Source organism: Pieris napi, chromosome 12 (assembly GCF_905475465.1).
Source record: "Pieris napi chromosome 12, ilPieNapi1.2, whole genome shotgun sequence".
NCBI lineage: Eukaryota > Metazoa > Arthropoda > Insecta > Lepidoptera > Pieridae > Pieris > Pieris napi.
This window is the reverse complement of record NC_062245.1, coordinates 4758736-4776781: the sequence shown is the minus strand read 5'-3', so window position 1 is coordinate 4776781 and position 18046 is coordinate 4758736. Positions and strand designations below refer to the sequence as shown.

The window sequence follows — 18046 nt, the reverse complement described above, 5'->3', positions numbered from 1 at the left end:
CTAATTTTACATTTACTGCCAGTTCTCAAATCAAGGGCGTAGAACGGAAGAGAAGAACTGGCAATAAACTCTCCACTACTATTTTTAATCGCCATTTTTTTTACACAACGTTTGTAAGGAGCTGCAACCATTACACCATGTTCCACATGACATTTTAAGTAAGTAAATAATAACACAAATAAATAAAAAACAAAGACTTGTCCCCTATCAGCAGGAGGCATGGTGAAATAGGAGCACGCACTTACATTCTCGTGGGAACAACACGTAAACACATAGTCGAAATAACCAACATCATCATACACGAATTCAAGTACGACCAGTCACCACAAGCAGCACCCGTTCACGAGCATGACGCATGGCAGACCAGTGTACGACGTCCAACAAGGTCCCATTCCCCGATCACTGTTATCTCGCAGCTTAATAGTTTTCTCGACTCTTCGCCGGAGAGCGACCTAAGTATTTGTGAAGCGTATGGTGATACTATACTGTAATTTAATACCGTGGTTTCTTTTATTTAAATTTGGCCGGGAATTAGACATACATAAGCTGTAAATATATAAATAAATGGAGATATTAGATATACAAATTTGTGGTTAAAACCAAGTTCAGTAATGTTACTTTCCAGCGGCAACGTTTCTTTTCAACGAATGTACGATTTTCTCACTGACGTACAAGGGCGACAATATTTTAGGTAAATAAACGTAATTCAATACGCGCTTGGCATGTCTCCAAACACTTACTTTGATAAGCAATATACAAACTTGATGAGAAAATTGAGATACATAACTTGTAACGCTGCTAGAATATTCAGATCTGCTTAAGCATTCTGGAAACCGGGTTTATTAAATCGAAGTTCACATATGCCCCGATAGCGTTTACTTACTGAATTTGGGACAAGAAATTCTGAAGTATATAACGGTGTTATTAAATACATAAATAATAGGGACATTCTTTATGAGGGTAGCCGTTTGACTTTTTGAGGGTAGGTTAGGCTTGCCGGTCTAAGACAATGGCGCTTTAAGATGATTCGTTTTTCTTTACAATACATAAAAAACGCTAAAGCCTGCTTTGAGTTCTTCCAATTATATCGTTGGAAAGTTTTTAAATTGGAATTATAAAGCGTTTTTTAAATAGTTGTTGAGTTCAGAATAATTTTACGATTTTTAAGATTAAAGTTAAAAATTATAAAAGTTTAACATTTAAATAAAAAACAACAATACAAGCAGTGTACTAGTGGCTTTAGCGTGCGACTCTAATCCCTGAGATTGTAGGTTCGATCCCCGGCTTTTCACCAAAAGATTTTCTATCTAAGTGTGCATCTAACAGTCGCAAGTACTGTGAAGGAAACCATCGAGAGAAACCCGGCATGTCTTAAATAGTCAGAAAACCCTACTTGTAGGTATATGAAATAAAAATAATCAAAGATACGGCTGTCATCTGAAGCCAAGACCCATATAGGATTAAAGAGCCACTGGAATATTATTATTATCAATAATATATTATAAGTTATAATTTATAACGCATAATGTTCATACAACTCCCAAATTAAAATAAGTTACTTATTGAATAGCAAAGTAAAATAATGCAAAACCTAAATATGTTCCCAAGAATGTATCAGTGTGTCCGATCCATTCGACGCAATAAAGCAATTGTCCATTCTGTTACGTAACAATCAAAACCGAGCAACGTTGAACCGTGATTCTATAAACTCTGCCCTATATGACACCACAGACTTCCTAGTTCTTCTCTATTCAAAAACTATATCTGTACTTTTGTAGGTAATATATTGCAGTTGCATCTTGAAGAATCACCGACAATTTTATTTATTTATTTGCTCAACAGTATTCCTACAGCTACTCACTAAACAATATCCAAAAATTGACATTGTACACAAAAGCCAAAAACGAAATACACATTCAAACATAAACAAAGCACAGTTTCACCTACCTATACAAAAAATATAACAAAGTATATATAATGTATTTATAATAAATTCTAAGTTCTAAGATTCATTGATCATTATAATATATATTTGATATAAAGGAACTTCAAAGCCATTATTAATAAAAGATACCACAGTTTTTTTAATTATTTAAAAAAAAATTTAGTGACATTAAATATATCTATTTGCTGGTAAATTGTGTTATAATGTGTAGGTATACGATACATGACTGAGTTACGTAAATAGTTTGTATTAGATTTAAAACGTCTCCTGACCGGTTGATAATATTTCGATAGTGTTTTGTTTATTTAAAATTGTATATTACGACACGTAAGCCGAACTGTTGTATGATGTGTGTGATGTTTTAATTATAATTAAATTGATCTTTCAATGCTTATTTTTATAGTTGAGGGCTTCCTTTTCCGCTATTAGACAAACCAAAGTCCATATTGCTTGTTATTTAAGCCAGCCAATTAGTTCCATATGTCAATAGCTATTTTAAAATTGTTGCATAATTGAAGCAATAAAATCTGTTTGTTTTCATATCGAAAATTGCCAGAGACTGTCGCAAATAGATGGGCCGTTTGCGTCAAACGTTGAAAAAGCTCAAAGTTGCCAGGAAAATAAAGTTTTCGTTTTACCGTAAACAAACATCAGTTTTGTGTGTAAAGAACAAAACTGTTACATTTTGTGATTTGATAACGGTTTTCTCATTTTGAAACATTGTGTGAATGGCGTGAATTATCTTTGATCTCTTGTATCATTTGGATGTAATGTTTTTTCCTCGTCGTCGTTCCAAGTTAATATTAAGATTTATAGATTATATGTGGGACACATAAATCTGGCTTGGGTGAGTGCCTGACACATCGTGATATTGTCACCGGGTTTGAACTCAAGACACAGGGTTACTATTCGTTAGCATTGGTACACGATATCTAAGTAAAGATATAATACAGATAAAACTCACTATAGGAAGTTGCCGCGAGTGTTAAAATGACATTAACTTGAGCCCGACAGAGGAACTTTGAAATCTCGTGTCAACTTTTATATCATATGAGAATGCGGATAAAGATAAATTCGTCTGCACTGCAGAAGTTTTGACTTAAGAAAGTTTGATGCTTTAATCAAGTTTAGCCGTAGTAAATCATAAGCTCAAACTATAATAGTATAAGATCCCGATATACAACGACCTTCACCGAGATGCTTATTTAATGAAACGTATTTTATATTTAATTTAATATGTCAATAAATATAATCCATATGGGTTGCCTAGCAAATTTCAGTCCAGAGTATGTTTAATTAATATTTAAAAAAAAAATTTTTTTTATAGTTTGCATGTAGTAATTTTTTTTAATTTTTTTCAATCAATATTTTTAATCAGGGTAGTATTATATATGTATCACTATAACTTTCTTTTTTACTAAAGATGTATATATACTTTAGTGTCGGAACCTTGCCTAAAGGGACTCCTTTTAATGATATATTTTTGTTTATGTTAAGTTTAGTTATTTATTTAAATGTATATTATGTTATTATTATTAGTTTATGTTTATATTTTCTTTAGTGTCACATAAATAATTAATTGATTAAAAACAACCTAACGTTTGCATATTCTATGGGCTTCATACTTTCGATTGGTATAGAATTTATCTAATAATCATACCGGTGAAATGTTTAAAAAAATATTTTTTCGAGTGTCAAAAGATAAATTTGAACGAGTTGACACATTATTAAAATGTCATATGTATTCAAACAATCTTAGCTTTGTACGCAATGAACAGTGGCTTGTTAAATTTAATACAAATGTAACTACTCGCCTTTAAAATGAGTACCTATTTCATAATTAACCGTATCGTTGCCGGTTTAGATATACTATTTCTTACATATAAATTGAATGCGAAATTAATTACTTGATCAATTATCTTGCCAATTATATAATAAATTGCTTCAAAATGAAACTAAAAGTTCTTGTTGAAATTAAATTGATTGCCCATTCGATTCGTTTATTTTAACTTTTAATAATCCAACGCCTAGTTAGTGTTATTTGGGCCAAATACAGTAGTATTGAGCAATTTATTTTTCTATAGCAGTTTCCTGTTATTCCCCAACGCCATAAAAGATGGCTGTGAAAAACGTTTAAAGACGCTGACCAATAACGAGTATTACGTCAATGCCAGGCCCTATCCAGAAATAAACTAGACAATATCGGGTAATTGCTAACGACCAGGGCCGTATTTAGCCCCCAATGACACAAATTACAGTGAAATGTTTCGTACATAGATATTTTTTTTGGGAATAATAGATTTTTGGTAATTAGTCGGATGGTATGTGTTGGCCTAGTAGCTTTGGTTGACTCTCATCCCTGAATTCGTAGGTTATTGAACCCAAAATTCGCTCGAACGGTGAAGGAAAACATCGTGAAGAAACCGTCTAGTCTGGGTCGCCAAATGATCATGAAACAGATACAGAAATCTGAGGCCCAGACCTAAAAAGGTTGTAGAGCCACTGATTTTGTTTTATAGTTGTCAGATATGAAATGTCATGTATTTAGTATAAAAACGATATCTGTCAAGAAGATTCTTATAAGTTCCTTAATCTATACGTATAGATAGTCATATGATTAAAGTACAAAGTAATGCATATGTATGTTATTAATTATTCTGTAAACGTAGCCATGATTGTGCGATTAGCAAATACGTAGATAGATGTGTTATCTGATGCATATAAGGAGGTCTTACGTTTAAGGGTCTGAATCAAAATGACAGTATAAAATAATGAGCTGTAATGTTAACAAATCTGTCAGTACGAGCCTGGCTTAGCAGGTCTGTTGATCGACCTTCCCTAGCTTTGCAAAGCCAGACTTATTGTTACGATTTGTGTGAGGCTCTATTACAACCAGATAACACGTTCAAATCAAATAATTCATACCAAATGCCAAGAATTTCTCGAAGTCTACTGAAAATAACGAAAACCATTTGCCTATCCAACGAAATTTAACATCTACAGATTCTGTGTCAAACCGTTGGTATCTATAAACCAATAATAAATTTTTCCATAAAGACGAAAGATGTATGTAAGTATGTTTGTAAAGAATTGGCTAAATAAGTACTGGACCGATTTTTTAAATTATTTCACCAAATTAATTCTACATTATCACTGATTAATATAGGCTATTTTAATTGCAAAAAAAAATTAGGTTCTCTAATAAAGCTACAATAATGTTACCCAAGGTGTAAAAAAATACCTATAAATGAAATTAAAAAAAACCCAAGGATCATAGAACAAAAAATGTTTCACAATATTAAAGAACATATCAATATCTACAAAAAATAACACGATAGCTTGTTATATATCTGTATATTGACAGGACAATTATCATATTAATCATAAGTTATTATGTGTAAATACACATAATAACTTATGTAAGTGAACATGCTTTCGTTAGTATTTTTGGAGTTTACTCGTTAAGAAACGATTTGAGTTATAAGGCCCGGTACGGAAATTTTATGAGGAGTAAAATCAAGTGTAACACGCAAAGTTGAGGCGTTATGTGTAACACGAAAAGTTGAGGCGTTATGTAGAAAGAGACAAACATATAGAGATTACTCCTTAAGAAACGATTTGAGTTATAAGGCCCGGTACGGTAAGTTTTATAAGGAGTAAAATCAAGTGTAACACGAAAAGTTGAGGCGTTATGTAGAAAGAGACAAACATATATATCTCTAGGATTTAACGTGTAAAAGAATGAGATGGAATACATTACACAGACTTTTCTATTTTGAATTCACGTTTTGACAGCCACGTTACAACATTGTCAGTGTTGACAGGTGTAAAAAATAAAAGTAGATTGTCTAGCGTGCCATAGAGTTTTGTCAATAGTAATGGTCAGTGAAATTAAAACTAAAAAGCTTGTTCATTCTTATTCTTCTCTTACTATAAAGGTAACTTTGGTCACAGAAAGAAAATCCTATTTGGGCATAGATGATGTAGGTACGTTTTATTACTACTACAAACATTTATATTATAAAAACATATATTCTTACCACCTTTAGTATGAAAATATGGTCGACAGCCACAGAACATTATCACCATTTTATCGTTCGTAAGGAGTAAACTCCAATCGTGCGTCGTAGCTGACACACACACGATTTTTTTTGGTCATAGGTACTCATCAACCTTCTGAATCTCGAAATTGTACCCAGGATTTAGAGGTGATGTAAGGCCTGGATTGTGCAATATCAACTGACACACGCATATCTGTGATATTTTAACAATATATATAACGTGAGTTGACCCCTTGAAACAGTAAAACGCAAAAGTTATCAATAAAACTACTATGGTTGAATATTATTCAGGTCCTAAAATATTGACCACAATATAGTTTCCTCATCCCACGTCAGCGATAGCTTATAATTAACGGATTAATAACGTTTGTTAATTAATTCAACTAAATTACTTGCCAAATGTACGTGATAATAATTTATAATTACCTTGAAAGCAATTACTCACACAGCTGAAAATGTTAATATATCCTGTTACCTATATATTTAACCATCAAACACTCAATACTAATTATCTACATCACAATATGTAGGGTGCAACATTGTGTATTTCTTTACAATTTATTTATACTATCAAAACCCAGGAAAAATATAATCATAGTATCTATACTCTATAGGAACTGAAAACCGTGGTAGTATGTTTTATTTGATTCTAGACTATACGATATGGCGAATAAATAATCTTAAATAAAATTATGGCTAGCATTTGTACTGGTAGGGGAGCCCAAGAGGGGATTTCGGGATTTACTAAAGCGCGGCAGATTAATATATAGGGGGATACCTTGTACCCGGTTAAGTACCTCCACAAAATATGAGGCCCATATATAAGGCCGCACGTGAAGGAGACAGGATCAGTTTAGTAAAAAAAAATTGACTATCAGAAATTCCCGAGCGCGTCAGATTAAGGTAGGGTGAGTTAATTACATCCTAAAAAGTGTATATTCCACTAATCTGACAATTTGAGAGTGACGGAAAAAAAGGGGAGGGCAACAAAGTTGTAAAAAAAAAACGTCATCTCGACATTCTCGAGCGTAGCTAATTTTTTTTTTATTTTGAAGGAAATAATTCAAGAATAATGAAAAATATATAATCTGACGATTTCCGCAAGCCGAAATAACAAAAATTCGTCGATAAAGTTAAATGCGTGCAGCTGCGTGATGCCTACATTTCCTTAAACCGATCGGAATCTACTAAACGGCGTTCTAAATATTTCCCTCAAAATTACATTTCCTGTGAATTTGAACCGATTCGGACCGATAGATTTTGAGAAATTTTGAAAAATCTTAAAAAAATAAGAAATATTTTTTTTAAAGTGGTTTCTTTATCGATCAACTTCAAAAACTAATCCGCCTTTGAGCTTGAAAAACCACGTCGATCGCCACCAAGCTGGTCAAAAGCGGTTGATTCGTTCGAGAGATATCGTACACGAAAGAAACCCGAAAAAGTGTTTTTTCGGGATTACTCCGAAATTTGTGGTTCTATCAATTAAAATTGCAAAATTACTTATGATGATGATAAAACTGCGTCGAATGCCGCCAACCGCGTGAAAATTGCTTGATCCATTCAAACGTTATTGCGGTTTGAAAATTCCAAAAATAGTGTTCTATGAAACTTCTATCAGACTTTCGAGCTGGGAGAGCTCAAATGCATAGAAATGTTATTTCTTTGAACTCAGCGAGCTCAAAATATCAATTTTAAGCGCCCAGGAATGGAATTAGCGGGAAGTTGCAGGGATGGCCCTTTAGGTGAACCGTTTTTCTATTTTTGTTTTGTCAGATCAGGCGAATCCCTCTAGATAATCGTCAGATTATGAGACAGTACGTTTAGAACATAAAGATGAACCACATATATCTTAATCTGACGCGCTTGAGTATTTCAAAATTGCGATTTTTTTTTTGCAAATTAAGAAAATGGCTGTGGGTTTGCGTCCCATCGAAATCGTCAGATTAGTGAATGAGAGCTTTTTTTTGGTGCACTTAACACTCCCTTAGAAAATCTGACGCGCTCGATAAATTTTTTTTTTTTTATTTTCAACCCTTAAATACAACCACCCGCATCATGCAAACGATCAGATTAACATACGTACATTATTAAAAATACGTAGGGCATAGATGCTATCAATATCTGACGCGCTCGAGGATGTCCATGCAACAGTTTTTTTTTACATATTTAACTATCTATAGCCGCTTCCCCCACCGATGAAAAGGAATTTATCATATAACATTTTTTTCTTCTTTTTATCTAAGCTTTGCATCCCAATAGGTCTCTACGACGCTCGAGTAAATCCCCATTTAGCATCGTGGGCTCCCCTACCATACTATACATTTTATCTTTTATTAAATAAAAAATCGTTTTTTATTTTTTTTTATTGTATCCCTAGAAGTGAAAAGAACTTAATACTAACTTACCAAATAATAACTTACTAATTAGTATTGGAAAAAAAACTTTTAATAATCAATATGTAAAAAAATCTAGTTGAATCATTATTGAATATAATACAATTCTTCTTCACCTAATATTTAATTTGTCATACCACAGTTTCAGCATTTAATGCAATACCTCGTCTTGTAAGTAATTTCCACATTTTAAGCCGGAAATGACTGAAATTATATTCACTATTATACGACATTATCGCAATAATAAAAAAATATTAAGAATTTAATACAGGAAAACATAATTGGCGCCAAAACTAAGCACTGCGCATTAGACTCCGATGCTGCCACAGATAAAAAATGTTTATGTATTCTTTTTTTTTTTTGGAGTTTATGGCCTGGTATCTAGACTTTCTATGCATTCTATAATCAAAACATCATAGTATAGGGTAATTTTTACACAGACTGTAGTACTTGACTCATAAACGCTAAATTCAAATAAGTACTAGGAAATCTTTAATACATAAACTAGAAATATTTTATCCAAGTTAATATTGTTAGTTTTATATTGTCCTAGGATTGCGTCAATATGCTTTCGAAGTTGGTATTTACACGAAACACGCAAGATATTAAAAGAGAATTACATTGATATTGTAAATTGTAATATGTAATTATTTTATATAAAGGTGGGGTTTAATTAAATTCGAAATGCCAACGGTGGCGAAAACATCATAAAGTCAGAAATACACCTCTTTCATCTTATCCCGAGCCAACGCATCTTATGATAATATTTTCTAAAACGTACATAATTTGAATATTTATGAATTATTATGATTGTAATTATCTAAAAATAATTTTTAAAATAGGGACTTTAATAACTTTTACTAGTTAAATACTAGTTTAAAATAAATGTTCATCTAAGGTGGCGCGTTCGGACCCCGACATTGCGCACCAATAGATTTTTTTCTATGTCCGCAACACGCTCTTCGTACGGTGAAGGATTATAGCGTTATAAACCTGGTATATGATCGAAATGCTGATCATTTTGCGTAAAAAGAAAAAAGTAGTAATGAGACAGATGTAGAAATATTTGATTGGGACTGTACTCATATTGTTACGTATAGGAAATTTTAGTTGCAAGTTGCCAATTTATAATTTAAATATTTATTATCCTACAATAACGGGCAAATCCAATTGGAAAACCCGAAGTCCACTCGAGGATTGAATTGAAGAATCATGGATCAATGTCATTGCAAATTATCCAAGGGACCAGTTAATTTTATTCAAATACAAGCTTATACGTTTGGTTATAGAGTTGTATTTTCAATGTTTAAACTAAATCGAATGTCCACTATGTACGGACATTGTATATTGTAGGGCACGAAATATCCATAATAATATTACGAAACTACGACTTACTACTGACCTCAATACGAAAGTATATTCAAGAAGGAAATTAAACACTTAAAAAGTCACATGAAAACCTATATATATATGTACTTTCAATATTATACAACTGAAGATTGGACGCGCTTATCCAAGAAACTGGTTCAAATAATAAAATAAAAATGTGTGCGTGTACTAGGTGTACACACGTAAGAAGTAAAACTCCTTTATGACCTTATTTTTCGAAAAATGATCTACTATATGCAACTTTACAGAAATTGGTTAAATAAAGTTAAATTAGATAAAGTTTAACAAAAGGCTTTTATTATCATAGACATGAATACAAATCCAATTATTTCATTTTAACTTATTACTGTACTACTATGTAGTACTAAGATTATTACAGAATTTCATTAATTGTAATAGAATTATTAGTATTACTATCATTGTTATCGTTATTATATATTTTTGTTACTAATGGCTTCGAATCTCTTCGGATCAACCGTGGTAGGGACAAGAAAAGGATGGCGCGTAACCGAAAAATGTGACAAATGTGTGTAAATTTTTTTCCAACGCCGATAAAGAAGTTTGACTTCAAAAAGCAACATAGCGCGTAACCTGCTACAAAATTTCTCCCATACGTCGATAAAGAAGTTTCACTTCAAAAGATGGCGCGTAACGGAAAAATGTGACGCGTAACGAAAAAATGTTACACTAAATTTTTTTCCAACCCCGATACAGAAGTTTCACTTCAAAAATTGTTTTACTCAGTTTATCGAAGAAGTTGTACTCGTATAGTTATGCTTCTACTGAATGACACGGGTGGTGTTAATTAAACGCAAATAATTATTTAAAAGTAATATTTAATTTCTTTAGAGATACCTACTAAACATACTTCAACGTATTTTTTCTAGTTACCATATACCAGATTGCTAAAATATATATGTTAATCAAAGCCTTGATTAAGGGCAAGTAGAACATAGATTATAGAATCTACGAGTCTTTGGTGCTGTCTTGTACTTGAACCATTCTCACCTATTCGACTGAAGTAAGATTGTTTGATCTCGCGGTATGCGTTATACTTGCAGTACCTATATTACCCTATTATTAGCGTATTTATCTGTGAAGAATATGAACTCATTAAAATGTAAATATTAGCTTAACCTGTGACGATGTTCCATGCACTTCGGCAAAACATAACACATTTATCCGATAATAATTGATTCCTACTAAGAGCCATGTAAAAAGGTTTTGGGATAAATTAATTTATTCACTATTGACATATTGACAGGGCCATCTAACATCCACTCGAAGATATTATGGCGATAAGATAGCAGATATCAAACACGCGATGCTTGAACAAATACTGTTATCAATTCTAGTGAGGACTGTATTTTTACTGAATGTAACAATAACATGTGTGCCATCACTACTCAAATAGAATTTAGACACAAGAATATTTAAATGACACCTCCGATGGAGCATTCGGAATTTTTGTATCACTATCCTATGTACGCGCGTAAGAAGTTATACTTCTTTGGCATTATTAAAAATAGTTTTTGATTGCATGCAAATTGCATGCAATTTCAAAACGGTACCGAGAGTTTTTTACGCCGGCTTTTTCTCTCGGCCTACACCCTCTGTCTTCTTTGCCGATGAGTAGGGATGCCTACAAATTCAAATTCAATGACGTGGAATAAGTGATACATGTATCTTATGTTCCATAATAAACATATTTTATTTTATTTTAAATAATTAATTACAATTAAATAATCAAAGACTGGAAAAGGAGTCATTACAGTCAATAAAGTTCAGTTTACATTTGAAAAATTAAATAAATAAATATTTAGTATTGTCTTTGATTTACATAACTCTTTAAATAAATATTTATTATTATTCTCTTACATTAAGTGTAACATAAATAATTTAGAATTATTCTATTATTATTCGAATGTTGTTTTTAAATTATGTCTAATGCCGTGGCATCTTCCGTTGACAACTTCATACTGATAATTTTGTGTCACGGTGCGCGCGCATCGTAAAATTTCACTCTCATCAATTTTTCATAATGCGCCTAAAGAAGTATAACTTCAAAAATAGAAAGACCGCATGAAATAAGCTAACTTTTTTTTCCATTTGAGTAAAATGGAATTCAAGACGAGTTCTAATACAAAATTGTATCCTCCACTTTTATCCTCTCCATAGATTGTTGTTGTTTATATTTAATCCAGCTCTACCAAAGCGATTATTATATCGCTGGATCGAAACGAAAATTTCTGAGAAAAACGCATTGAATAAATCAACAAAGTACCTGGTAACGTAAAAGTAATGGCGTAAAAACAAATTTAACTTTTATCTTGTAGTTTTAAATCGCGATATACGAAGAGAATAAGTGATATCTGTGAAGTAATATGAAATGAATAATCAGCTCTGGCAACAACAAAACTATTGTATATCATTTTTAATTACTATTGTAACAAAATCATCAATCAACAATCATTTTATATGTCATTTATTATTAAATTTAGTTAAAAGCGCATGTCATTTAATTTTTCCTATTGTTACGCCGAAAGGGAGGCCATTTTCTGAATTTTAAAGTTAATTTCAGAGTAACGTCGTTACGTATCTATATTTTTAATATGTATTTATACCTTTGTACCTATTATTTATTTATACCTATGTTTAGTTTTTATACCTTTTTTTTAAATTGTGGATTAAATTGCGTGACCCATTGCTTAGGACGCAGTTAATACACTTTATAACTAGCTATTAAATCCTGTTTTCCATTTACAGTCGAGGAGGTTAAACGAGTTCTTAACTGCTTTAATTATGTAATAGTTACCATTGAAATCAATAGTAATCGCCCATTGTCGTTTCCGTCTCAAAGGATAATCGTTAAATTGAAGAACGCCATTTTCTATGATTTTTTTAATTCCCGCAAAGTAATTTCATCGTCAATTATATTTAATAGGTGCAGATCGATGCTAGTTACTTTAAAACGAGGGTCTTTAGAATGTGTATGGTCAAGTGGTCAAATGGTCAAGTGATAACCCTCAATGCTGGGGAAAATAATTATTTTGTCGGAAACAAAAACCGCGACCTTTACGCCATACCAATGCGTTACCAACAATTGTTGTCAATAACTTAATTTTATGTTCGTTACCAATTTTAGAGTTGTTTTTTTAAGATCATTTATTGTGCCAAGTGTGACTTTCAATAAGTAAAGTATGTATATTGAGCGATAGTTTTAAAATATAACTACATATTCGTAAAATTGTATAATTAATATCTGTTTATCGGTATTGTATTATTTTATATATATCTACAGTATATTATAGACGTGACCAAAAGGTATCTCTTTCTTGCTTTTTATTCATAACAAGTATAATAGTTTATAAAAAAACATTGTATGTGTAATAAATAGCTTTCGAAGGCTCTAAGTTTCGAAGCTGAGTTGGTATTTAATCAACATGATTAAAAATCTTACCCGGGTGCATTCTTGATGCTGATCAGTATCAAGCACAGCTTGGTACTTAAGATAATTATCTTACAACGCAGAGAACTACCTCTGCTAATTAAAAGCTTAGCAATCCATCCTAACTGTCCTTTACAAGAATTATGTATATATATACAATAAATATAGTCGTTTAGAAAAATAATATATGAAGAGAAGACTAAGTATATACAAATAGGTATAACTTGTATAAATATTAATTACGGCTACATTCTACTATTCTTATTACACAAAAAGACAATAGAGCTTTCAGCTTTGTGCCTATAATAATCAGCCGGATACTAGGCGAGACATCGTAGGGCAATATTCTGCAGTTAATTCACATTACCAACCAGCTATTTGCGATTATTTAATTTTTAAATTTTCAATATTTCCTTAACTCTTATCGGCGTTATTAATATTAAAATATAATAAAAATACTGTTATAATAACTGAAACCTACGTTTTTTTTCATCTTCAAACCAGTTGTTCAATTACCTACGTAGTATCAAGTTAGATTTAGATAAAATGAAATTATTTATATACGTATTTAATGTAATATATCTACGGATGTTGTAAAAAAATTCCATGTTTTTACAGTAAATTATATGTAAACCAATCATACACCATACAATTTGTATATTTAATACAAATGAATTCAATTCGATTTAGTTCTAGGTTAGGATAGAGCGACATTATTTTATATTGTTTTTCAACGATGTCTTATTATCTTTTGTTTACATTGGATTATATCGTAAACATTCAAGTTAATGCGTAATTTGAGCCATAGTGATTCCCAATTTCCATTCAATCCTCATACCAAAAGGCAATTACTTAACAAAATGAAACAGTAAAATCCCGAAACTTACTTGCGCAAATCACCCCTCAAGAAGGGCGTCAACAAATATCACTTATTACGTCACAATACAACACTGCAGAGTATTTATTACACACACGTTTTTATTGCGGTTTTAAGTTAAATTTGAAAGATAGAAACGTATAACCTCTCCCTACGGCGACTAGCCACAGACTGAGGAAAATGAAGGCTACGTTTTTGAGGTGAGCTGAGGCGCCCCCCGTACCAACGCCCGCCCAGGCACGCCGGCTGGGAACAGGGTCATAGATTACCTAATTGGAGCTAACCACAGATATGTCTTTTATCCTCGTTGTCACTTTTAAACATTGAAACGTTAGATCTATTAGGAAACACGTTATTTAGTATAACGACCCACATGTATCCCTTTATTTTAATAAGCAAAGAAATACATTACTACCAAATTATTGTTAATTTGTAAAATATAGGTATTTAAATGAACTATTATATTAAGATAATATATTTTTGAATATAAATTGTATGACGCAATGCACCACAGTTTAAATGTATAAGTTTTTAACGAAGGTGAACACGCGTTAGAAAAATTTATAACTTAGTAAAAAAAATACGTAAATAGCTCAATCGCTGCACAAAAAAAATGTGTTTTATACTTTTAGACTACGTGCGGAGTTTACATAAACATCTATATTTTTATAATCTATGTCCAATAACGACCCCCACTGTTTTCGATCAAGCCTGAAAGTATGTTTCATTCATGAAACAATTAGCTTTAGGCACTTATTCTAAAGATGGACGTTCATGTGTATTTATTATTTTTCTGGCATTACGAACGTTATATAAGTATTGCTTTTATGAATTGCTAGTTCATACGCATAGCTTAGGACTCTACAAAAAACTTATTATGACCATAAATCAATCCAATCGAATAGTTTTATTATAAAATCCTGTAAAATCCCACGAAATCTAGTTTTTTTAATCTTTTATCTACATAACAATTATTCTTATTTTTAACTTTAAATTTTATTTTATTTACCTTTACACAATACTTCTTCACTTACACAGCTAACGTTTACTAATATTATTATTATTTTTTCTACTAAGTATCTATTATTACATTCCTTTTCTTTCTTTTTTGCGACTGAGACGCAAACTAGCTGCAGTGGTCTCTGGCAGAATGACCACCGCTGTGGAACATTCTGTTCCTCAGCATAATGCTGAGGCAGGGCCAATTACAGCCACAGCACACACGCTACATTCTTGAAGCGAACCGAATGGGAAAAGGAAAAAAATATATATCTCTATATCATTTTATTTAATTTTTTCTCTTTGATTATTGTTATTTTGTGTGTTTATGTGTGTGTGTGTTTTTGTAAGTAATAAATGTTATGTCTATGTCTAAAATAGAGTATTATTGTTTTTGATAATACGTGAATATTACTTCAAAAATTGTCCGGACAATTTTAATTAAAGATTCTCTTCGATTTTGATCTAAAAACGGTTCAACATATACTACAGTCAGATATAAGGCCGGATGACAATATTCATAAAGAGATTGTGGTTTTATGCATTCTATGCATTGTTCTGTTAAAGGCTTGGTTCAAAATTCACTGCTTATTTAACCGCGCGTTATAGTGATCCGAAGTAAGTTGGCCCTTAAATGTGCAGTTTTTAGTTTATACACTAAAACTACAATTTCGAATCCACCACGCAAAATCTTCTCTAAAAAATCGTCAGTTAACGTGTCATTTGTTAGCACTTTATTGCTCGCATGATAATCGACTAATAGAGGAAAAATTCTACAAAAAATACCCAAAAATTACCTACGTAGTTCTTAGGCGTGTAGTAGGCGGCGTTGTCGCAAATAATCCATTTCCAGGTAACCTGAAGGAAAGAAAAGTTATAAGAACTTTCAAGTGCGAGTCTTGTTAACTACCTAATTTTTTAGATTCAATAAAAAGCCTTAGTCCGTTATTTATACAAACTAAATCAGTCTTATTTTATCTTTTTAAACAAATCTCTCACTTTTTCATCGGACTAAATAAAATTTGGCAGCAAGAGGCGAATTTAGGTAATAAATGCGAGTGCGATTAAACTGTTTACTTTCTTATGAACACATAACTATACTAAAGTTATTATAATTAATATTAAAATGTTAGTGAACGCCGGCTTTAATAACTGACCGCTGGTAACAATGCATGAGCATTGAGCACAGAATAACCACCATTAGCCTTATAAAGATAGTTTAATATTGCATTTTCAAGATACTTATACAAAAGTCAGCGAATTTTTAATAAATCGCCTATTGATCGCTTATAAGATCGTTTTTTGTTAGTTGAAAAAGAATGCGACTAACTCAATTTTAATAATGTTTTTCTTTGTCTTAGCTATTGCTAATAAGTTTACGGTTTATAATGAGAAATTAGTACAATTCAATTCCACAAGCGATCAGAGTCTAAACAATTTGTGTTTTTTTATAAAACAAGAGGCAAATGGGTAGGAGGCTTATCTGACTTTAAGTGATACCGTCGCTCATGGACACTCTCACTGTCAGATGGCTCGTGAGTGCGTTGCCGGCCTTTGAACAATTGGTAGATACGCTCTTTTATTAACGGATCCTAAGTGTACCTTAGTGTGCCTTAAAATAATATAGGAAAAACTCGCAGAAATTTGGTAGGCATATATCAGAGTTTACAGGAAGGTTTACAATTGGCGTAAAATTTTTTTTCAATCCAGTACCTACATTATATCGGCAACAGTATATATATACAGTCAGGAATTACTTGCGTGAATTTCGGAAGAGCGACATTCGCGCGATACAAAGAAAAGTATTTCTCCAAATGTCAAATAGAGATGATTCGATCAATCATAGCTCTCTTGGTGTATTAAAATCAAGTCTGTAAGGTCATAAATCAAACGAACGAAACTCTTCAATTCAGTAGGGACAATATTGAACTACTTCGATTTGATTTTCTTAGCTTGCTAAGTTTCTAATTGTATTCTTAATTTGATAATCTGTACTAAAAAAGAACAGTCATTCTTCACCATTAGAATCCTACATTCTCTGAGTGACATTTATTTTCAAAATACTTTAATCAATAAATGTCCAACCATCCGAAGCACGGTCAGGCTATTATTTTAAATACCAGCTGCGTCCACGATTTTTATTCGCATTCAATAGTTGAGACTGGCCATTTTATGTTTATTGCTTGAAAACTTATAGAATAATAATATATTATTCTATTATATTATAAACAAGTTACCTGTATTTGGATAACTTTATAGTTTTGTCATCCGATGTTGTTCCTCGTGACATAATCGATTGGAAAATCCCTTAAATAGTTTCAAATTACTGTTAAAAAGAATAATGGAAATTTGTTTTGCTTTTTGAATTGAAATTATTACTCTTATATCTTAGACTACGTCTTTTCATGGCCTAATTCTTCAATTTGCTTGAGTTCTTGCAATCAATCTGTTTTTTTCTTTATAGGCAAATAGGTAATCAGTCTGTACCTGACACATGTAAATTTTTTGGGTTAGACATGCCGGTTTCTATAACTGCGGTAACAATACGAGCATTGCCAAAATACTGCCGTGATTCAAACGCCCAGGTTTGAGACCGCGCCAAAATAGAATAAATCAGTGGCGCTACAACCTCTTTCGGTCTTGGCCTCAGATTTCTGAATCTGTTTCATGATCATTTTTAAATCTAATAGACAGGTAGGTGATCAGCCTCCAGTGCCTGACACACGCCGTCGACTTTTTGTGTCTTAAGGCCCATTTACATGATGCCATTTTCTTGCCTGTAGCATACAATTATATCAACGCAATAAATGAATTGCATAGTCTAAACAAAACGTAACATTCTTGATCAATGGGAAAAGTTTCCTTTCAAAACTATTATTGATGTAAACAGCACTGTACAATAATTTCTTACGCAATTCTTGTACGCAATTATCT

At 32.0% G+C, this 18046-nt stretch overlaps 1 protein-coding gene across 2 annotated transcripts in view; it reads right to left on the bottom strand.

Moving 5' to 3' along the window:
* LOC125054775 (cGMP-specific 3',5'-cyclic phosphodiesterase-like) overlaps nt 1-14273 on the bottom strand; it is a 46642-nt gene extending 32369 nt beyond the window's left edge. For both annotated transcript variants that reach the window (XM_047656846.1, XM_047656845.1), the window contains exon 1: nt 14124-14273. The gene's annotated coding sequence lies outside the window, so the exon portion shown is untranslated. The remainder of the gene's footprint in view (nt 1-14123) is intronic.
* Nucleotides 14274-18046: the final 3773 nt, after the last annotated feature.